The sequence below is a fragment of the Camelus ferus genome, chromosome 25 (assembly GCF_009834535.1).
Source record: "Camelus ferus isolate YT-003-E chromosome 25, BCGSAC_Cfer_1.0, whole genome shotgun sequence".
NCBI classification, from domain to species: domain Eukaryota; kingdom Metazoa; phylum Chordata; class Mammalia; order Artiodactyla; family Camelidae; genus Camelus; species Camelus ferus.
The window spans coordinates 34,388,023-34,413,073 of record NC_045720.1 but is presented as its reverse complement, the minus strand read 5'-3'; the positions used below and the strand labels follow the sequence as shown (position 1 = coordinate 34,413,073).

General features: G+C 39.9%; 1 long non-coding RNA gene across 1 annotated transcript in view; it reads right to left on the bottom strand.

Annotated features, from left to right (window-relative positions):
* The window catches only part of LOC106730553, a 35,135-nt gene that overhangs the window by 8,979 nt on the left and 1,105 nt on the right, over nt 1–25,051 (bottom strand). The gene's annotated exons all lie outside the window — the stretch shown is intronic.

The window sequence follows — 25,051 nt, the reverse complement described above, 5'->3', positions numbered from 1 at the left end:
ATTAAATATAGTTCCCTGTGCTATACAGTAGGACCTTGTTGTTTATCTATAGTAGTTAGTTTCTGTAAATCCCAAACTCCCAATTTATCCCTCCCCACCCCCTTTCCCCCTGGTAAACAAATAAGTCTGTGAGTCTGTTTCTATTTTGTAAATAAGTTCATTTATGTCATTTTTCTTTTTTTTTTTTTGATTCTGCATATAAGTGGTAGCATATGGTATTTTTCTTTCCTTTTCTGGCTTACTTCACATAGTATGATGATCTCTAAGTCCATCCATGTTGCTGCAAACAACATTATTTAATTTTTTTATGGCTGAGAAATATATATGTGTGTGTATGTGTGTGTGTGTGTGTGTGTGTGTGTGTGTATGTATGTGTGTGTGTGTGTGTGTGTGTGTATACACACACACACCCCACAACTTCTTTATCCATTCATCTGTTGATGGACATTTGGGTTGCTTCCATGTCTTGGCTATTGTAATTAGTGCTGCTATGAATATTAGGGTGCATGTATCTTTTCGAATTTGAGTTCCCTCCTATATGCCCAGGAGTGGGATTGTTGAATCACAGGGTAGTCTATTTTCTGTTTTTTAAGGACTCTCCATACTGGTTTCCTTGGTGATTGCATCAAACTACATTCCCTCCCAAATCACTCTTAACACCTTCACTGCCCTCCATCTCCATTGCCACCATCACAGGTTGTGCCCTCCTTCTCTACCCACTGGACTTTCACAATAGCCTAGAGCTGGTCTCTACCTCCCTCCACTTTAGTCTCCGTATTGCAGCCAGAGTGATCTCCCCAAACAGTTCTGACATCTGACTGTGTCCGCTTCCCATCCTTATTCCCTCTCTGAATGAAAACTGTTGGTTTCCCACTTGCTGTTAAGATATAAACCTAAATCCTTAACCTGGCCCACAAAGCCTCCCCTGATCTGCCCTAGCTCTGGCTCCTAGCTTCACTAAGGCCACTGTCCTTCCAGCATTCCTGTTTCTCACACCACATTTCTCTTTGTTCCTCAGATGAGCCTTGCTCCCTCCTACCACAAGCAGGCACTTTGACCTATGCTGCCCTCTGCTTAAATGAGCTCTCCAGTTCTTTCTTTCCTCTCTAATGTCCTCCTTCATCTCTTAGTTACTGTCCCTTACTTGAGGAAGCCTTCCTGGCTCTCAAAGTTGATTCAGTTTCCTTCATTATACTCTCTTATTGAACTGGGTTCCATTCCTTCATAGCTCTACTTCCATTTGAATCAGGCTCATTAGTGTTTTATTTGATTTTTCTTGGTGGCCATCACCAAACTATAAGCTCCGTGAAGGAAAGATCCATTCTGCTCACTATAGTGACGGTGCCTGTCATGAAATACATTCAGTATGTATTTTTTGATGAATGAATAGATAGAGAGCTGGTTATTCTCCATTTGCTGCTCCTTCATTCATTCCCCACTTCTCTGCACAGGGAGGCTGACCTCTGCAGACTGCAGACCTGGGTCGTCTGGCTTCCGAGTTTAAGCAGAGGGCAGCACCAGCAACTCAGAGGGCAAGAGAAGAGAGGCTTCTTAGCTGCCTCCCTCCATGACTATAGCTCCGAAGGGGTGGCAGCTCCGGAACAGTCTGGCTCTAGGCGTGGTCACTGCTTCCCACCACTGCTAGTTTCTGAATGTCTCCTCATTACTTTAAAAAAAATTCTTCACATTGCTCACAACTCTGTGAGTGGTTCTCCTGTGACCTCTGCTAATAACAGATAGAGACCAGTATAGGACTACAGTCCAAGCAGCAGGGAGTGAGGTCCTGAACAGGGGGAGACATTCAGAAAAGAAAGACAGGAGTAGCTGTGTGATAAACGAACCCTACAAGGTTAAGTAACTGATTCCATGTATGAGCTGTATACTTTCTGAAAGCAGGCATTATATTTCATTCATTCTTTAACCCTAATGCCTAACTTGTAGTAGGTATTCAATAAATACTTGTGGGATAATTGATTTGAAGGGTCAAAGACGATTCCAAGGTTCAAGCCTGGGTGATTCCCATTGAAGAAAGGGGAAGTCAGGTTAATTTGTGAGCAGTCCTTAAAGTAGTAAGAATGACACAGAATAATATTGAAGATATAGCATCATTTTTAGGGTCAGAAGGATCTAAAGCCCAACTTTCCCACCCAGTCTTCGGCAAATGACTTGACATTTCTCTTTGAGACCATTTCATTACCTGTAAAATGGGAATAAAAATCCCCAACTCATAGTGCTATGAGGAATACCTGAAATCACATACGTAGAGCATACCCCGACCCTGAGACCCTCACCAAGCTAGACGCGTTGAGCTGTGACGCAGAGACCCAAGGACATCGGGGGCCATTCACAGAGCTTTCTTTTTAAGTATAGTTCTTGTCACCATAAAACAAGTCATTAGTTACCTGTGACTGTTACACTCTTTCCTGGACTATCACTGTGGATTTTTACATCTTCTTTCCACCTGCCTTTTGTGGAATCCTAGAAAGTTACAACTTGTACCATCTTTACTCAATATTTTAGCATGTAGAGCTCTGGGCTCCCCAGGGTCTGGCTAATGATATGAGCCTTCCTCCTTTCATCTGCTTTTACTTTAAGCACTTGAGTTAAGACCATCAGGGATATGTTAACCCTGTAGCAGAAATGGAATTCAGACTCAAATCCTCCTTTCACATTTGGTGCTGTTTGTATCTTTTTCTCCCCTATTCCTCTTTAAATGTCCTTAGAACAATCCCCATTGGTCTCAAAGATGTAATTTCCCTACCCCAATTGGACAGCTTGCTTCATATTTCAGTTCCCAAATGGTTGTCTGCAGCACTCTGTACTGAATTTGCTGAAATAACCATGACTGCTTCCCCAGGAGACAATGCAGTTGTGGGAACGGGGCAGACAAGAGGAAGAAGTTCCCTTTCAAGATATTTATAATTCAAACAGTGACCTCGGTTGACCTGCTACCCAGAATTAACCTTCCCTTCTAATTCATGAGAGTTGACTTTCCTATTGTTTTAACTGTCACTCCTTTCTCCTTTAAGACATCTCTGTAAGACTTGTCTTTCAAGGAACCTTACGTATCAGGTTTTATTAGCACTCCAGGCTTCAGTGTCCAAGAACCCTTGTTCATCATGCAGTTTACTCTGGCTGAACACTCACGATTCACAAACATGCTATTTCTACAAGATCACCATGGTGAGTTAGCGACTTCAGACTGAGAAAGCACGCTTTAAAGGTGCAAATACTGTGTATTTCAAATATGTATTAGTAGGTTAGAGTAGTAAGACTTGTTGATGTCCACAAAATTCAGCATAGAGGAAAAACAAAAACGTATGCATTTCATTTGAAACATGCAACTCATTCTTTTCTATAATTTTCTTATTTTCAGATTTCTTAGTCATAGTTCCTTAGGCTTACATGAAAATGCTCCTGCCACCTCATGGAAATATTTGCATTCTAATGTCAGGGCTTCTCAAAGGCTGACAGAGATTCAAGCCGCCTCCGTTATTTCTGAGGTTCCTAGTATACTAAACTTTTTTTAAATGCTAAAATAAAGTTTAAAAATTGGTGGTGCTTTGAATGTTTACATTTTAATAATTGATACCTTTAACACACACTAAAAATGTAACAAAACAGCTTTGCTAGTTAAAGAAGATAATTAAAAGGTTTAATTTTTATTTTTAAAATTAAATTTTATTTTTGATTAATATAGTTAAATTTTATTTTTAAATTAAGTAACTAAAATTTAATGTTTAAAATCAATTTTTAAATTTAATTTAAAATTTTAATTTTAAAAACCTATAGTACACAAAAGGTGATGTAGCTTAGTCAGGGAATCTCAATTTTAAATTTGGATGGGGGTGTCTTTTTTCAATCCCATCAGAATACCTTTGTGTAGCCTCCTCTGGAGGTAATTCCAGGCCCTTTATAAATGTGGGCCCTGAGCCAGTTAGCCTTCCAGCTCTGTGCCCTCTCATCCTCCTCCTTGCACTCACATTATTATTTAGTAATACATCATGAATTAAAGATGACCATCATCAAGTCTCATCTATTTCGGTGGTGAAAAGAAAAACTCTGAATAATCCTAGCTTGGGTAAATGCAACCAAGGGCAAATTCTAAGGCCAGTTTCTTCCCTAAACGTTGAAGACTCAATTTTTCTGAGCTAATTTTATAGTTGTTGGTTTGTTATGTCTTGTTTAGATTATAAGCTCCTTACAAAGAATCTCTACCTTGACCTATTACTAAAAATGGTAATTAATATTATTGGGTAATTCCCACTTAAACTACTATTTTAAGATTTAAATAGAAAAGCAAATTTCCATTTATGATATAGACAACATGAACATTTACACATATACATTTAGAGATGCGGAAATATCCGGAACTCCATGCTTCTGAACACAGACACCATCACTGTTAGCCAACATACAATACATATATACATACATACATCAGTAAATACCAATCACTCATGTGATTGCCTCTGATTTGGGAAATCCTGTCTCACTTTTAGTAGCACAGAAAAGATATTCAACCATCTGTATGTAATTTGTAGCTGAAACCACGCTTTTGTGTATACAAGTCGGCTGTTCCATGGTGTTGAAAGAAACCAGATATAGTTGGACTTAGATCATCAGCCACCTTGCGCTGGGCACTACTGGGTCAGTGGGTCACCGACGAGAGAGGGTGGATGGTGCAGCAAGATCCCCAAAGGAGCAACAGAGAAGTCTAGGCACTGTGGTCTTCTTAAAAGCCTGAGAAGTCTCACCACAACCTCATCTGCTCTAGGCCAGCACCAGCAGACAGCAGATAATGAAGGTTAGGCAGCCTGGGTCTGAAGGTGAGCTTCTCCTGTTTGTAAAGGAGAAAGAGCCAAGTGGAGATGTAATTTCAGCAGAGATCGCAAAAGAGGGCAGAGAAAGGAGTGTTTAGAATAAAGGGGATGGACAAGTGTATTCCGCTATTAAGCACACAAAAGCCATTTTGAAAGTCAACTTCATTTAAAAGTTTATTAAACAAGTAATAATTATTTGTTAATGTTTCCTTTAAAAGTTACACAATTTTAAAGCTTTTTTGCTCTTCTTAACCAAACACAGAATGCCCTTCCCTCAGTAAATACACTGCACTGAACTCACATGATCGCAATTTCCCCGGCACATAGACCAGAAAGGCCAAGTGGTCTCATGTGTTGCTTTTCTGAAAATGAAAATGGAATTGTCCTTTGAAGAAACACAACGGGTAAGCTTGAAAACAGTGAAAAGAAAAACATATCTAACTTGAAAAAAAAAATTGGATCCTAAACACTGAACTAAAAATCATCTACTCTAACAACATAAATGCTAGTTTATCTAGATGGGCGTTACCACCTAGTATTACGGTAATTCTGAACAATGCAAACACAAGTTATAATTACTGGAATGGTTAACTGTTTTTATTAAGACGGTTGCAGAATTGTTTTCTTGTTGTTCGTTTGTTTGCTTTTGTAACTGGAGATCTAGATTAGAATTTTCAAGGGCTCCACGGACCAACCTTCTGATGCAAAGTGAGGGGTTTTAATTAGAATAAATTTGGTGGTCTTTTCTTATTCTAAAATTAGGACTCTGTAGTTCATAAAAGTTAGATTTTTTTTTTATCAATAGTTGCAGGTTTTCTCCCCCCGGAATGTCTTTCATTTCTCTTTAACAACAGAAAAGAAAAGGAGTATGTTCCCGAGGGACTCTGCTATTGTTCACTCGGACAAAGCCAGTCAGCATCTACAGTTAAGCAGTGACTGTGTGGCAGAGAAAAAACGGGCATTATTTGGTTTTAATTCTCAAACTTGAAATTAAAACGAGAAATAGTTCCTTTCAGAGTCTTAAAAAAAATCCCACTGGTGTGAAACTTGGGCAGTGGCCAACAAGGGGTCTCTGGCTGTGCCAGTCAAGGCTCTCCGAGGTGAGCAGGTGCTGACACAGGGAAGGGGTAGGAGAGGTTTCTGGGGAGCAGAAGTTGAGAAGACAAAGGGGAGGGAAGCGGCCTGAGCAGGGGAGTCATCTGACCCAGACGAACTTGACAAAAGCTTTGTCAAAACAAGGGGCGCTCGAGCACAGCTTGTACAGTAAAGGAGTCCTCTATTTGGCAGAAATATCTGGGCCCTGTCCACCACCGACCTGTCACTGCTGGGGGCTGTCCAGGAAAGAGCTGATCTCCTCTCAAAAGGCTGTCAGCCAACCATGCTGCTCTGGGCAGGGGGCAGGGAGCACCTCCAGGGTCCCCGCTGGGCCCGCTTTCATCACACATCTGAGGGAGCCTTTCCTGTCACTCCCCAGACCCCTCAGAGCTCACCCATTTCCCTGACCCTCACCTTCTCCCTATCCCTAGGAAAAGTCTAGTTCTTACTTCGTCACGCAGAGCACCTCAGCGTGACAAGAATAACTTTTCTTTCCTAGTGGGAGTCATCTGTTTTATTCAAAGAGGCCTATGCGGCATTTTCCCTGGATGTAAATATAAAATATTAAGCCACTCCCTCGGTATGAGAAAAGTGCTATGGCAATTCTTCCTCTAAGCTGCACTTTCCCCTTCTTATTACAAACAGAAATAACTAGGGATGGTGAGAGTACAGAGTGAAATTTGGGAGCAAAAGCTTAGAATTTTACTGCCTAGGTGCATGCCCTTCTAACCTTCTAAGGGTAAATTTCGCACCTTCTAAGCTCATCCTTGGGGTTTAATGGCTTATGTACATCAGAGACTGGTTTAGGGTGGAAGTGGTAGACGCTGAGAAGTTATTTTCTTAATTATTAATGACTAACCTCTGAAAACAGAATTGTAGGGAGTGAGACAACATCCCTGTGCCTCCAGCTGACATTTGATAAATGCTGCTTGTGCTATTTAATTGATAATTAATTTTACAGAGAGCAGGAATTTTACTCCATAAACTCAGAAGTACCAAAAACATCATATTCTTGATTTTTTTTTAAAACTAAGTGGGCACCTCTATGTCTTTTCTATATTCAAATTCTGGAGACTTTTTTATTTATATGTATTATTTTGAAGGCTGTCTTTTTTTTGGAGGAGAGACTCCTAAAGGTAGGATTTTTAGGTCAAAAGGTCAGTGTATTTTAAATTTGAACATGTAGTTCCACACACTGTCCCACAACCAAAAGTATGAGAGTGACTGATTACCCAAACCCTCACAAGCCTGGAAGTTATCGATCCTTTCAACTTTTGCCAAGTAGATGGGCAAAAATTCAATTTTGCCGTTATTTTAATTTGCATTTTCCTGGCTGCTGGCAAGATTGAGCAACTTGTTGTGTTTATATGGCATCAGCACTTCCTTTGATCCACTGCGTCAACTGTCTTACTGATTTCTAAAAGCCTAATGTAAGTAACAGCTCTTTAACTCTTCTTTTGTATCTGTGTATGCTGCATATATGTATGTATTTAATTTTTCACTTGTCTTTCGACTGCTTGTGGTTTAGCAAAGATGCACTTCCCTACCCCTCAGCTCATACTCCAATGGGGCCATCCGATGAAAGACAGACAATGATAATACAACTTGATAAAGATATGCACAGACAGTACATCTCAGCAGATGCCAGAGGGGGCACTTCTAGTACCTGCAGCAGGCAAAATTTGTTTTCACATTAAAATTACTTTTTAATGGGTGATGAAAACAATGTAACTCCGCTGGAGGCCACGGGCATACGTTTATCATGAAGTCAGGCAAAAAGATCACTACTTTTAGATTCTGCAGGAGCTGGACCACTCAGCCTTATTCAACTTCCACCACTTCTCACATGTCCCCTCTCAACCTACCACTCCCAAATTCCATTCCTCCTCTGAGTGTTTCTATCCTACCCACCCTTCTATTTTCAGAGGAATGGTATTTGTTAGCTTGTGACAGATTTTTTATAGATCTCCAGTGAATCTCAGATTCTTAATACACACATTCAAGACATCTGAGAAGCCTTAGTTTCTTCAAATAGTTGACTATGCAGAAAGAAGTTTCAGACTTTATATTTTAAAATAGGAGAGCCCATTTTCTTGTTTAGAATTCACTCATTTGACAAATTTTAATTGCACACCTCCTGTATACGAGGCACTGGGTTTAAAACTGTGGCTATAACATTACATCTCAATGTTCATGGAACTTACATCCTAGTTGAGGGAGAGAAGACATTAAATCGGTAAGAACATAAGTTTATAACATGTCAGGTGGTGATATATACTATAAAGAAAAATCAGACAGCATAAGACGAGTGTTGTGGGTTGAACTGTGTCCGCCTAAAAGATGCTGAAGCCCCAGTACCTGTGAATGTGACCTTATCTGGAAACAGGATCTTCACAGATGATCAAGTCAACATCAGGTCATTAGAGTGGGCCGTAACCCAATATGCCTGGTGTCCTTATGAAAAGGAGAAATTAGGACACGGTAACAGACACACACACAGGGAGAATGCCATGTGAAGATGAAGGCCGAGATCTGGATGATGCTTCTACAACCCAAGGAATGCCCACTATTGCCAGCAAACCACCAGAATCTAGGAGCAAGGCATGGAACAGAATCTCCTTCACAGTCTTCAGAACCAACCAAATCTGCCCGCATCCCGATCTCAGACTTCTAGCCTCCAGAACTGTGAAACAATGAATTTCTGTTGAATCAGCCACCCAGTTTGTGGTACTCTGTTGTGGTACCCCAAGGAAACTAATACAGGGAGGGGAAGTAAGACTTTTAGATGGGGTGATGAGGGAAGTTCACATATAAGCTGACAACAGAATACAGTCAGGGAGACACCTGGGAGAAGCACATACCAGGCAGAGGAGCAGCAAGCACAAACGCCCTCCGGGGGGAGAAGGCCTGGCAAGTGCAAGGATCACCAAGGTCAGGATTCCTGATGCACAGTGAGCAAAGTGGGGGGAAGTGGGAGGAGATAAGGTCACACCATGTAGGACCTACTGGCCATGTGTGGACAGTTGGCTTTTTCTCTGGGTAAAATGAGAAGCCACCAGAAAGCTGTAGGTGCAGAAATGACATCATTATTGTCACAAGAAGCATATTCAGTTTTCTGTGAAGCAGAAAACAAGGTCAAAGTTCCTAACTTACGGTTTCACTTATGCATCTGTATTACCCAGGACTCTTGGGGTTCCAAGTGACAGACGTCCAATTTAAACCATCCTAAGCAAGGGAGGGAACTTACTAGCTCACATAACCAAAAAGCCCATGAGTAGCTTAGGCAGAGCAACTCCTATCAACAAAAATCTGTTCCCTTTTCTCCTTCTCTCAGTTCTGCTTTCCTTTATGTTTTCTTCATTGCAGGAGGGCTTTTTATTATATGGCAAAAGAAGCCCTACCAGCTCTATACGTTCATGCTTCTTAGTATTGGAAATCTCAGGAGGGAGGCTGAGGTCCACATAATCCCCCAAAGGGTGCTGGTCGGCTTCCTTGGGTCATGTGCCTCGTCCCACAGTAATCAGTGGTGATTTCTAGACATAGTTCTCTGATTGACTGTCCTGGATCACATGTCCGCTTCTTTGGCAAGGGAGCCACCCCATAGGCCGGACAATCTGTGAAGGAGGAACGTTTACCAACAGAATGAGTTATGTCAGGGCCACCATGCTGCACAGCTTCAGAACTCTGGTACAGTTACAGTTATGTGAACGGGACCCCCTAGAGTTGGGGAGCGCACAGCCCCAGAGAGGCCATACATGGCGGTCCTCGGTTCTGTAACTTAAGGAAGGGGGAAGAGAAGTTGTGCAGGCAAAAAGAGCAGGCATCCCCTAGTACATCTAATTATAACTTTAAGAAAGGACTTATCTTTTGTTTGTTTGTTTAAGGACTTATTTTTTTAAAGGCTATTTACGGCAAGGTCTTGGCTGGGCTTTTGCTTTCCTGGAACAAAATATGACTCATAAAATGCAAACCTACAGTAGATACAGCAATACATATAATATTGACATACTCTTAAACTTAAGGGGAGCGAATAATCCACATTTGATAACAGTAGTATAAATGGAGTTATAATTCATAAATGCAATGGTTCTTCCTTTCTAAGAACTTTGTGCATTCATTTGTTTTATGACTATTGGCTGGGACCCTAACATTGATAGGCACTGTGTTAGGAATTGTGAATATAGTGGGGAACCAAACAAACCTGGTTTCTGTCCTCATGGGTGACACGGACATTGGACAATGAACATATATATAAATATATACCTTATTTTGTGATAAGGATGAAAAAGGAAAAAAAAAATGGGTTCTACTAAAGAAAACTGACCAGAGGTGGGGGGGTTAATTTAGATTGGGACCAGGGATTTATGTGAGGTTGTGACATTGCTTCAGAGCACTAAAGGATAAATAGGAATTAGCCAGATGAAGAGCGGGAGAGGGAGGGAGAGTGTTCCTGGCAGAGGGAATAATATGTGCAAAGGCTGTAAGTAGCTTTGGATATCACCAGACATCCTTGGCCAGGCCCAGGGACATTATCCCAGACACTTCTATTTCTATTGTTTGTTCTTTCCATAATATTGCAAATTAACTAAGTCACACAAATTATCTTTTCATCATTGCATGATAGAATGAATGTTTAGATTTCCCCCTCTGATTATTACTTGCATATATTAATAAATGAAGATCATAAAATGACCAAAAGTGATCAGAAGGTGGAATTTCTTAAAGGATGATTGCAATTATTTCATGCCGACAATGTTTTCAAGTGTTTCACAGTAATTTAACATTTCTGTTTCTATAAGTTCATGGTAGGAAAGAAGATGAAAGGATTTAGAAAGAGCTGAAGATGCCAGGTATAGATAGGAGTTTAGTATTTAAAGACAATTCTCTGAAGTTAAGTTAAGCTAAGTGAAGGACAGAAACCTGGGTGCTAACTACTGGTGAGGAGGTAAAACTTGGATGTCATGTTCCAAGCTTTTGATTAATCCAAGTCTCAATAGAAAGCAGATGGCACATGCAGAAGAGGCTAACTTGGGGTGTTTTATATACAAACGGACTGTTTTCAAAGGTGTATATGTGCAGACATCTCATGCTTCTTAATGAACCCTAAATACCCAGGCACAAAGCGGTGAGAAGAGATGGTTCTTGGACCAGAGAGAGAGAAAGAGAGAGAGAGAGAGAGAGAGAGAGAGAGAGAGGCAGAGTCATGTGGAATTTCCACTCTATATGAAAAGATCAATGACCTTTAGTGGAGGGACACAGCCAGCTGGATGCAACTTTACAGGAAGGGAACAAAGGGATTAAGAACTTGACCTCCCTCTCCTTTTTCCCTCCCTTTGACTTCTAGCTGAACCCAACTAGAAGGCAGAGTCATGAGCATCCACTGATGTGGTCCATACAGGCTAATATTCCAGGAAGAGAGGAGGATGGAGAAGAAGAAGAGTGATCTGGCTTGAAGGAGCAGACAGAGATATTTTGCAACAGTTTTCAACAGGCTTTCTACCCGCCACCCCCCTCCCCCCGGTATTTAGCTAGCCAATACTGATGCAGGAAAAACGGATGTGGGCGTGAGGTGGGCCGAGTCCCAGGTCTCAGCTGAGCTCCTGGGGCATGCCCCGCCAACTGTGGGTCCTTGGCTTCGTGCAGGAAAGAATTCAAGAGTGAGCCACAGTTGAATAAAGATAGATTTATTTAGAGAGATACACATTGCATAGAGTGTAGGCTGTTTCAAAAGGCAAGAGAAAAGCAACGAAAGAGGTGTGGGGGTTGGATGCTCAGGTTAAAGTAAAAGTAGGTACACACTCCATAGGCAGAGTGCAGACCGTCTCTAAAGAGGAGGGAGTGAAAAAGGGCGGCCAGGCATGTTGTTGCCAGGTTTTTATGGGCTCAGTAGCTTCACACACCTACAGGTGGGACCATTACAACTACCCTGGGGAGAGGACTGGGATTCCCAGGAACTGGGCCACGGCCCACTCTGACCTTTTGTGGCTAGCCTTGGGACTGTCATGGTGCCTGCGGGTATGTTATCTAACACAATGAGCATATAATGAAGCTCAAGGTCTACTAGAAGTCAAATCTCCCTCTATCTTAATCCTGAAGGCCAACTGGGAGTTGAATCTTCCACCATTTTGGTGTTAATTGCTGTCATTCCTTGAATGGCTGTGCCCTGCCCCTTTCCATCCTGTTTCAACACATGTTGCCTAGGTCCATCCAGTTCTTGACCACATTTCATAGTTCACAGAGGCTGGGTATGTGTTAAAAATACCAGAAGTGCTTATCTGCTGATTCACAGGATATCCTGCAAACTGGACAAGCAGTGTCAACTCCTGCTTTTCTAGGTTTAGAGTTATTTGCTGCTTTTTTCTTTAACAGCTTGCCAGTCAAGTCCTAAAAATGTACAGTCCAACAGGCTTCTGCAATCACATGCCCTTGGAACAACTCCCTAACTGAGTGGTGAGACCCCTGAAGAGAGGCATTACTTGTCATACCACTATCACCTTCATTCCTCAGCTTGGTTTTCAAATATTACAGAAACTTTCAAATATGAAAAATAGTATGGAGAGTAAGATAAATGTATACTCAAATCTACAGCCTTGGTTTAGAAAATGTTAATGTTTTGACATATTTGTTTTGGAGTTTTTAAATAAACAAAATATCACAGAAGAGACAATTTTTTGTCACATATTATCTCCATTTATCCATTAATGCCTTCATTCTTTAACTGTCATTTTAAAAAGATGTATTGAGCAACTACGTACTCTACTATAAATCCAGAGAGTAAAAACAAACAAGATTGAGATTTGTTTCCTAAAGAAAGAAGACAAGAAGAAAGAGAAGTGATATCAGAAGCCCTTGAGCTTCTAACCATATTCACACAGTGAGTGATGCTCACAGAGATGCCACTCCCCCCAGGGCACTTGACGCAGGGGCTGTGGCTTAGATAAGGCATTTACAAAACTCTAACTCCACCCTTTACTCTCCCATATTGGAATGACATTATCATAGGGATAACCTGGAACCATCTCTAATATATATGAAAAGGAATCTATTTTCAAGCTTTGGTTCTTTAATTCTGATTCAAAACAATCTGTGCAGAGGCAGCCCTCCACAACCACAAGACAACCACGACAGGTCTTGTCTGTGTCTTGTGCAGGGACCACCATCAATCTTCATTCTTCACAGACATGATTTTGTGGAGCATTTAGCAGTGTGATCCCCAGAATGGCTGATGGTCTACTTGTGGTACATGGGTGGGAACAGACAGAGAAACAAACAGAAAAACTGAAAAAAATAACAGCTTCTGCGTTGAATAATTGGCCATGTAAGACCACAGTGGAAACTGAAGAGCGAAATGGATGAGACTCCATCTGCGCTAACGCAGTGACCACTTTGCTTCTTCTTGGTTCTGACAGAAATGACAGACACCCTTTTAGCAAATGAGAAACCCGCCACACATGAGGTATGTGACATCAGCCAATTTTATTCGTTTCCAGTGCCTATTCCATACTAAGCTTACAGCCAGTATTAAATGCTCTCAAAAAAAATCAACAGATAACTTTCTTTCAAGTCTAAAACTGCATCCTTGTGTATTTTATAAAATAGTAACTGAGGATAAATACATTACACTGAGAAGCATGATGCATTCAAGTTCTTCTTACTCATAATTGACAACAAGTTCTCCAAAATCAGGTAACCGGAAGGCTTGACTATTAAATGAGTAGTGGAAACTTTTCACAAGGGGAACTGTTCCTTTCAAGTCTGAATTTCTTCATACTCTGCCATCCTTAGAGTGGCTGGTTTGCTCTTCCAATAGGGAGGAGTGCAAGTCTATACAGTGTCTTGGTGCAAATTAGGAGGTGCCCCCTCAGGGCTCATGCAGCCTTACCGACTTGTGTCTCTATGAGAAGAGGAAGGCTCCCCTCGCTCTGGGCAGCCCCAGACCACGGTACACCTGCCCCACTCACCCCCACACCTGGGCAGGTTTGTGCAGTGCACAAACTGCACAACCAGGTGTCTTGATTCCAGTGCCAAAAAACTATGGCTTCCAGAACAATATACTGAACACCTCCCAGTGCTGGGCACTCAGCCAGGTACTGGAAATAAAAAGGGGAATAAAACTTTTGGAGCCTGGGAAAGAGGGCCATGTAAACAGGTTACCACAGTAAGACCTAGTTAAGCAATCAAAGAGAAACACACGGATCGCTGTTGAATCACAAACGAAAGAACAACTCATTTCTCTCAGATGAGGCTGTGGTCAAGGAAAATTCAGAAAGGAAGAGGCATTTGAATTGGGGTTCAGTGGGTGATGAGTATAAGTTTATGAGGTGGGAAAAGAGCACTGCGGACTTTCGCTGACAAGGACAAGCTTTCTGATATCCCAGGCTTTCAGGAAAGCCTCGGCTACTGTTTTATCACTTTGATTAACATCGTGTGCCCGACCGTCTTTGTTAGGTTTGTCTGCGTCTCCTTCTGCCTTTGAAGTGATCCAGACAAGCTCAGCAGTGGGGCTTGTACAAACAGCGTAATAAACAGTGTCCACTTGCCAGGACTGTCCCCATGCATAGCTCTCTCGGGAGTCTGAGGAGGCAGGAGGTGACTGGTCAAAGGCTGGGGATTTGGGAGCGTGGCCAAATGGCCTCTCTGAAGATACAGCACACAAGGACATTCCAGGAAGAGGGAACAGCACAATCCCACAGTGTTTTGTTTGCCAAATGGAAATATCCTTAGTGACAAACATTTAATTTGCTTGCAGGTGTGACCTTTGGTTATGCAACAGAACTGTGGATTAGCTAGAATGTAATTTTTGAAAGACCCAGGCTGCTTATTTCCCTAGAAGGATCAGTTAGTTTTGCCTGGAACAGCTGTTCTAAGACCACAGACTACATTTCTAACTCTAGCAAAACTTTTCCCTTGTTGGCACATGTTACCGGTTGCTGGAAGACTCAGAAGGGAGCATGTGCATAGCATAGCTCTACACAAGCCACCTTCACTCTCAGAGAAGCAACTCAGGGTGTGTCCTTTTGGCAGAAAGCCAGAGACATCTTTTCTGGGCCATTAAGGGAGAGAAGTCATACACAGGCATCAGGCTGATTGTACTGGATGACTCTGTACAAGAGTCAGAGGCAATGAACTTAATTTCTTCCCCTATGTAGGCGCTCTGACATTGCTGTGATGTTCTGAAATGACCGTGTGCTCTGAACCTCTTTGTGAAGTTCAAGGCAGACTCAAAGCTTCACAGGGCACTGTTCTGCACAACAGCAACATCAACAACAAACCCGCAGACTATGCTTTTACTCATTAGTTCCAACTAGCTATTTCAGGCCACGCACTCATAAATCAAGTTCTCCTCTGATGACCCTGATGTTGAAATAAAAGGTGGTGTTGAGTTATACAGCATGAAAGCTCAGGAACTGCCCAAGGGCCCTCACTGCAACAATCTGATAATCCATAGAAAGCACTGAAGAGTGCCTCCCACCTGTGTTTGTGATCCTCTGGTGCCCAAGACACTCCTTCTCAAGCTCCCACTGACTGGGGAAGGGAAAAGTCTACCCATATTTAATATCTAGGAAGAAGTCATCAAAGAGAATGCGTGACAAACACAAGAACACTTTGTAAACACAAAAAGAACATTCTTACCAAGTAGGCAGGCACATTAAAACATGGCAGGTCAAAGAATAAAGACCAAGGGCAGCCACAGGGAGCCAAGGGGTGTACCGGCCATACTTCAGGATCCTGCTAAAGGGGATCACATGTTGGTGAGTATTACTGGGAAAGTATCATGTACCAAAGTATCCTCAGTCACCCATAAAGACTTCACATTCTTCAGCTCACAAACATGAAAAAGATACCTTCATTCTACCATTCACTAATGCTAAAAATCTAGGCCACCATTTATTTCTCTCTTTTCTCCATCAATCTCTCTGTAAGTCAACCTCCAAATTATACATTGATCTATCCACCTCTTTTTATCTCTGTGCCACAGTCCCAGTCCAAGCCATGATAATCTTTTGCCCAGATAACCCTCCTGGTTTCTCTATACTCCCTCTGGCCCCTTCCACCTGATTTTTGTATGGGAAGGTGTTACTAAGTATAAACAAATGAAGTAAATTAACAAAGGAAAAGTTCTGTAGATTTGACAAGATAAAAAGCTTAAAATTTTGAATGTCTAAAAAATCACCACACTTACTCTTAGCAGTATGAGTGAGAGGGTTTAGTGTATATATATATATATATATATAGTTATTTAGTATATATGGTTCTGTATTATTTAACTTATTCAGTGACTATACACAACTTTTAAATAAAAAAATTACATCCAATAAAATATGTTATAAACAACTAAAAGTAAACAACAAGCCGGAAAAGTATTTGGCACAAATATGATAAACACTTAAAATAGATTTGATAGGCTTAACACATAAAAGCTCATACAGAGCAAAAAGAAAAAATATTAAAGACCATCATCAGTAAAATGTGTAAGGAAAAAAACTCTACTTTGAAATAAACTACCAAATAATGCGTAATTATGTTAATAAATCACTGAGAATTAAATACAAATATGTAGCAAACAAAAAATGCTCTATCTCATTAATAATCAGATAAGCAAAAATTAAGTGAGATATCACTTTTCACCTACTAGAGGAGTAAGACTTTTTAAAAATTTAATAACCCTATAATTTTCCTCCACAGTTTGTGGGAGTACAAAATTTCTTTGGTAAGAATTTTGACAATGACAGATATCTCAAAAGCTCACATTTTATTGTTAGGAATTTATCATAAGGTAATAATCATAGCTATAGAAAAAGCTCCAACTATAATGGTTTATCTAAGAATTATTTATAAAATCAAAAATTGGAGAAAATATAAGGACTGAATAATGAGAGCACAGTTAAACTGATGGTGTTACATCTGTCGGTAAGATGAATTATAATGTTGTCATCAAAAATGTTCATGAAAGTTCAATATAAAAGTAACTGTTTTCCATAGGTTAGCTATAAATTTAACATAATTCCAATAAAAATACCTTCAGAGTTTTTTTAATAGAAAAAATTGATCCAAAAAGTCAAAAGAAAAGAAAAAACCAACAGGAATGGTCAGGTACAATCTACAGATTTAATGTGATCCCTGTCAAATTACCCATGTCATTCTTCACAGAACTAGAACAAATAATCCTAAAATGTATATGGAATCACAAAAGACCCAGAACTGCCAAAGCAATACTGAAGAAAAAGAACAAAGCTAAAGGAATAACCCTCCCAGACTTAGACAATACTACAGAGCTACAGTAATCAAAACAGCATGGTATTGGCACAAAAACAGACATATGGATCAATGGAACAGAATAGAGAGCCCAGAAATAAAGCCACAGGCCTACAGTCAATTAATCTTTGACAAAGGAGGCAAGAACATACAATGGAGAAAAGACAGTCTCTTCAGCAAGTGATGTTGGGGAAACTGGACAGCCTCATGTAAATTAATGAAGTTAAAACATTCCCTCACACCATACACAGAAATAAATTCAAAATGCCTTAAAGACTTAAATATAAGACAAGACACCATAAACCTCCTAGAATAAAATATAGGCAAAACATTCTCTGACATAAATCTTAGCAATGTTTTCCTAGGGCAGTCTACCCAGGCAATAGAAATAAAAGCAAAAATAAACAAATGGGACCTAATTAAACTTACAAGCTTTTGTACAGTACTGGAAACCATAGCGAAACAAAACAACAACCTACAGAATGGTAGAAAAAATTTGCAAAAGATGTGACTGACAAAGGCTTAATGTCCAGAATATATAAACAGTTCATACCACTTCATAACAAAAAAACCCCCCAAAAACCCAATCCAGAAATGGGCAGAAGACCTAAACAAGCAATTCTCCAATGAAGATATACAAATGGCCAACAGGCACATGAAAAAATGCTCAATATTGCTAATTATCAGAGAAATGAAAATCAAAATTACAATGAGGTATCACCTAACACCAATCATTCAAAAGTCCATGAATGATAAATGCTGGAGAGGTTGTGGAGAAAAGGGAACCCTCCTACACTGCTGGTGGTAATGTAGTTTGGTGCAGTCATTATGGAAAACAGTACAGAGATTCCTCAAAAAACTAAAAATAGACTTACCATATGATCCAGTAATCCCACTCCTGGGCATATATCTGGAGAAACTCTGATTTGAAAAGATACACGCACCTCAATGTTCATAACAGCACTATATACAATAGATAAGACATGGAAACAACTTAAATGTCCATCAACAGATGACTGGATAAAGAAGCTGTGTTGTATTTATACATGGAATACTACTCAGCCATAAAAAAGAATAAAATAGTGCCATTTGCAGCAACATGGATAAACCTAGAGATTGTCATTCTAAGTGACAGAGAGAGAAAGAAAAATGCCACATGTTATCACTCATATGTGGAATTAAAAAAAAAAAGAAAAAAGATGACACTAATGAAGTCATCTACAGAACAGAAACAGACTCACAGACATAGTAAACTATCTTATGGTTACTAGGTGAAAAGGGGTGGGAAGGGATAAACTTGGGAGTTTGAGATTTGCAAATGTTAACCACTATATATATTTTTTTTCACTGTATATAAAGATAGATAAAAAAATTTCTTCTGTAGAGCACAGGGAATTATATTCAATATCTTGTAATAACCTTTAATAAAGCAGAATATGAAAATAAATATATGTATATTATATATATGCATAACTTGGACATTATGCTGTACACCAGAAATTGATACATTGTAACTGACTATACTTCAAAAAAAAAAAAAAAAAAAGAGAGAGAGCGAGATAATGAGAAAAAAAAGAAAGAGATGGCCAGGTAAACTCTGGGAAGGGATGAGAGCAATGAGGACTGACTAATACTACCAGATACATATCAAAATATTTGAAACCCTCAATAGTTGAAAGTGTAGCACTAGAATGGTAATAGGCAAATGGAACAGTATAGACACAAAATACATACATCTGTTTATTTTGTGAAAAAGGAAGCATCTCAAGTCAAAGGAGGAAAAGGTGGGCTATTGAATAAATGATGGTAAGACAATTAGGATAGACAAATGAAAAAAGTTAGATCCACGCCTTTGTAAAAGAAAGAAATATAAAAACTGAACCTACAGAAGTACTAAAGTACTATAGAAGAAAGCAGAAGTACTAGAAGAAAACAAGAGGGAAAAACTCTTTAAAATTTCTTCTTAAATCAGGAAGACTTTTCTAATAATGACATAAAAGAAGCCATAAAAGTAAATATTGGTAAGTTTGACTCTATAAACATATATTATGAAATTTCTACATGGCAAGATTCCACAAGAAAAGTCAAAACAAAAACAACCTGGGAAAGAGTTGTGATCTACCATCTTAATCATTTTTAAGCACACAGTTCTTTGGCACTAAGTACATTCACAATGTTGTGCAACCTTTACCACCATCCATCTCCAGAATTCTTTTCATTTTGCAAAACAAACTCTGTACCCATAACGCCCCATTCCTCCCTCTCTGTTCCACTTACTATCACTATGAATTCGACTACTCCAGGTACCTCATATAAGAGGAATCATATAGCATGTGTCCTTCTGTGACAGGCTTATTTCACTTAACATAATGCCCTCAAGGTTCATCCATGTTGTAGCATGTGTCAGAATTTCCTTTCTTTTTAAGGCATAATAACATTCCATTGTATGCATATACCACATCTTTAATCCATCCATCAGTCATTGAACATGTGGGTTGCTTCCACCCCTTGGCAATTTTGAAAAATGCAGCTCTGAACATCGGTGTAAAAATATCTCTTCACATCCTCACTTGTATATTTTTATATTTAAAGTTGTTTGCACCATGGAAATTACATTAGTAATATAATTGCATTAGTAATACTAATTGCATTAGTAAATAAACCACTCCAAAACTGGATGACTTACAACAAAAATTTATGATTTGTCCCAGTTCTGTGGGTTGGCTGGGTTGTTCTGCTTGTTTCCCTGGCCTCAGTCACACGAGAGAATTCAACTGGGAGATCTGGTGGGCCCAAAGGTCCAAACTGACCTCATTCACATGTCTGGCAGTTGGTCTTGGCTCTTTCCTAGTTTTCTACTGTGTGACCTCTTACCTGTAGGTTAGACCAGCTGCCTTCATGGCAGACTCAGAGAAGTGCTCAAGAGGGGACAGCAGCAGCGGCGAGGTTTCTGTAGTGCAGGCTCTGGAACTTGCACCATGTCACTTCTGTTATCTTCTACTGGTCAAAGCAAATGTCAAAGACAGCTTAGACTCAAGGGGTGGGAAACAGAAAGACTCCACCTCTTTGATGAGAGTAGCTGCATAAAAATCTGTGGTCACATGTACTCTACCACAGGAATATATTACCTGCTGCAAACATATTAAATAAAAATGTTTATAAATAAACTTTAATGGTATGGGAGAATTCACATTACAATACTTTTAAAAGCAGAGGGCAAAACTGCATGTGAATTAGGATTTGTATCTGTAACATCACTTCTCTTTGGCTTCTGGGCTTACCTCCTTGGCTTCTCTACTTTCAGTCTTTTTTCCTGCCTCCACAGAGATCATGGCTCAACTTAAAATGGCTTAAGTAGTAAGGAATATGGATTATTTCACATAATAAAAAGTTCTGAGGAAGGGCAGTTCCAGGGGTTGAAAATGCATCTACTCGCTGATGTCAGCAGGGACCCAGAGCCACGTCAGCATCTCCGCTCGATCCTCAGACTCGTCTCCCTCATGGCTACAAGACGGCTGCTTCAGTTACAGGGGTCATGTTCAGAAGTCCAGAGGAAAAGGAGGTATTATTTTGAAAAATTGCAAACATATTGAAAAGTTGAGGGTGGTACAATGACTAACCATATGCCCTCCACCTATATTCAGCAATTGGTAACATTTTGCCACATGCCACAATTACTTAATCTCTCTCCTTCACTTGGTGATTAATATATGTATACGTGTTCATACTTTTTTCCTGTATCATTTGAAAATAAGTTGCAGATATTACACTTTACCCCTGAACAATTCAGCCTGTATTTCCTAAGAGTAAAGATATCTCCTGTAGAACCACATATCATCATACTTGAGAAACATTAACAGTAATTCTCTTACACCACTTAATGTTCAGCCTTATGTTCAAATTTCCTTAGCTGTCCCTAAAACATGTCTTATAGCTTATCCTTTTCAAGCCAGAATCCAACCAAGTTTCCCACATTGCATTTGGTTTTATATTTCTTTGGTCCTTTTATTAAATTTAGAACATTCCCCCATTTGTTTTCTCATTGAATTTTTCTTTTGAATTATTCTGATATGCTTCCCCATGGTGTCATTTATCTTGTTCCTCTCGTCTTTGTATTTCTTGTAAACTTCAAAATTCGATTTAGAAGCTTAGACTTATGCTAAACCTTCTTGGCAAGAATGTTTCATAAGTAGTAGACTGCACCTTATGTCTCCTTTTATTGGTGAGTGAGTTTTCTCAGAAGCCCCAGAGTGGACTTTGCCACAAGTGTCCTTGGCCAGAGTTGGGAAACATGCATGGTCCTGGACCAGTCACCGGCGATGGAAGTGGAAACACCGTGCTTTGGTTTGTTTGCTCACTGAATGGACCTCTGTGCGCTGAGGATGGGGCCCAGCTCCTCCGATACATACACAAAAAGGGTTCTCCCAGGTGGAGGAGGCAGGCAGTATCTTTCTCCTGCCAACTTCTGTGCATCAGCAAGTTCCGTTGTTGCTACCTGCACCAAATGTCTGATATCCACCCGCTTTTCTCCATCTCCACTACTACACCTGTCCAAGTCACCAACAATTCTGACTCAGTCTGCAGTCATAAACTCCTAACCCATCTCTCTGCTTCACATCTATTCTCCAAACAGTCATCAGAGTTGTCTTTTAAAATCCAAGTCGCATTATGTCAAACCCTTGCTTTAATTCTTTCAGTGGCTCCCCAGGGCACTTCAGATAAAATCCTCAAATCTCAACCTAGGCTACAAAATGGCACATCATTTGGTTCCTGTTTACCTCTCCAGCCTCAGACGGTCCACTCAACAAAAGCTTTCACTTTGTTCTTTGAGTGCGCTGAACCCTTTACTGATTCAGGAATTGGATACATGCAGTTCCCTCTTGCAGAACACTGCCCCACCCCCACCCCTTTGCCTGGCAGTATAATATAGTGGTTGTTCCGGGCTGAACTGAGTCCTCCCCAGAATTCGTATATTGAAGCCCTAACCTCCAGTACCTCAGAATGTGACTGCTACTTAAAGAGAGGGTCTTTAATGAGGTAATTCAAGGTAAAATGGGATCATTAGGGTTCCAGTATGACTGGTGTCTTTATAAAAGATGAGATGAGGACACAGACACACATGGAGGGAAGACCATGTAAAGACACAGGAGAAGGTGGCCATCTAGAAGCCAAGGAGAGAGACCTCAGAAGAAACCAACTCTGGTAACACTTTGACCTTGGACATCCAGCCTCCAGAATTGTGTGAAAATCAATTTCTGCTGTTTAAGCCACCCCATCTGTGGTACTTTGTTAAGGCCCCCTAGTAAACCAACACAGTAGTTAAGCAGGTGAGTTCTGGAGCAGCCTTCCTAGGTATAAACCCTGCCTCTGCCAATTACTAGCAAATTACTTAACCTTTTCATGCCTTAGTTTCCTTTTCTGTAAAATGGGGGTGATAACAAGAGTATCAACAGAGTGACAATCATCTGGTTTGCCCCAGACCAAGGGATTTACTGGGATGCAGGACTTCCAGTGCTAAAACCGAACGGTCACCCTAAACTGAATATGGCTGCCATGAGACTGAATTAATATCGGCAGCATACCAGAAGAATGCCGAGCACGTAGTAAGCACTCAATAGATAACAGGTATCCTTACTATTTTTATTAATTATATTTCAGATTTCAGCTTAACTGTCACCTCCTCAGAGATACTTTTCCTGACTCCATGATCTGGATTAGGACTCCCTGTTAAAAATTCTTTCATAGTATCTGGTTCTTTTTGGTTAGTGGTTCCCCAATATCCATTCTCCTCATTTTCAATAATAATAGGACCCCTGATTTCTAACTGGGCACATGGCTGCCTGGAATAAAGACTATTTCCAGATGCAGTTGTGGAAAACTAAGTTCTGACCAATGGGATATGAGCAGATACGGTATGTTCAAATCCAGGGTTTTTCCCCTGAAGCAGGAGATTCTTAACCCAGGGAAGCTGTGGATAGAGTTCACAGGGGTCTGTGAATTTGAATAGGAAAAAAAAACTACACCTTTATTTTCATTAACTGCTAACTAAAATTTAGCATTGCCTTCAATTATGAATCTAGGCAACAAAGCCCAAAAGTGTTAGGAGTAACCGTGGTCTTGTCATCAGCTGAATCACAAATAACTTTTCAGTATTGTTTATGTTCATCACCAATATGAAACTTGAAATTAGACTCATTTCTAGATCTTATTATTTAAAGCTCAAAATAGCACATACACTGTGAAATGTCATGGCACAAAAATGATTAAGGAACTCCTGTCTTAAAGAGAAGAGTTTCTAGCCCTTTACCCTTTTACGCTCGCTGCTGGCTGGCATAGGGAACTAGCAGTGGGCAATCCTGGACACGCAGGTGAGGGTGATACCTCTCAAGTGGCGGAACAACCAGACTGAAGGAGCCTAGGTCTCCAGGACCTGAGAACCTTCATGCAACCCTAAATTGCTTTCACCGAACTGCTCCTCCGAAAAGGAATAAACGTCTACTTTGTTTACAACAGTGTTATTTCGTGTCTTTATTTGAGCAGCTGAACCTATCTCCTTATTATACTAATACAACATAAGTTATCACATTTTGTAATTACATACTTATATGTGATGATTTTTGTTCGTTTAAATGTCTTTACCACTAAAGAATAAGTTCTTTGAGGACGTGGACCACATACACTTGTTTACTCTTGAATCCAAAAAATGTATGTATATTTCAAATATATTGATTTGGATACCAAGAAATTGCTCATAATTGTACAAGAAAATTAACTTTAAGATTAGCAAATTATAGATGTTCAAAAAATGTTAGTTGGTGGGGAGGGGATAGCTCAGTGGTAGAGTACATGCCTAGTATGCACGAGGTCCTGGGTTCAATCACCAGTACCTCCATCAAAATAACTAAATAAATAAACCTAATTACCCTTCCCCCCCCAAACTCACCAACAAAATAAAATAAAATATTAAAAACAAACAAAAAACAAAAAATGTTAGTTGGTGACAGTGAACACCTATAGAATAATTTTAAGAGTTCTTAATTTTTCCTCTATTGCTATAAATTGGAATTCTGCTTTCAGATTTACATACCTAAAGGCTCATAATACTTCTAGTATGCATCTAGAATTACTAGAATTACTAGAAGTGGTTGTATTTTTTTATATAGATTGATTGGCCTGGAGACAGGAAAACAAATAGGTCCATCAGAAAGATGTGAAACTGGGGTACTGGAAATAAAACAAATGAAAAGCTAATAATAATTAATGATACTTGTTAAAAATAATTTTTAACAAAACTGTATAATCATGGCTTTCATACAGACATAAAGTCAACATCAACACATGTCAAAAATTTCATTAATTAGTGAGGGAACCAGTAAAATGCTGCAACCAATTCAAAGAAGTAACCAAACTACCAGACATATAGGGAGTCAGGAATGCTGAAGTAAATCTGCTCCATAGATATGAAACTGGTAAAACTGGTCAGTATCCACAGAACATAATCAACTGACTCTCCCATGGGTGTAATTTGCATATTTATGGACAAAAATCACTTGCATTATTGTCAATATTCTGTGATTTACAGAATTGTAAAATATTTCAAAGACAATGAAAGGCACAAACACCCCATAATCAGGACAATGTCTAACTTTCCACTGCGCAGACCGAGCAGTCTTTTTTAATGTTTTCCCTACATAGCTGACTTGTTTTGAGTGCTATTTATGAGCCAGCCACTGCCCTAGGTGCCTTAAATGTATTAACTCATTTAATTCTCACAAGAACCTTCAGCAGTAGGTTCTATTCTTATTTCCATTTCATAGGGGAGGAATCAGAGGCATGAGAAAAGGTAAGTCTGTCACCCAAGGTCACAGAGGTAGTAG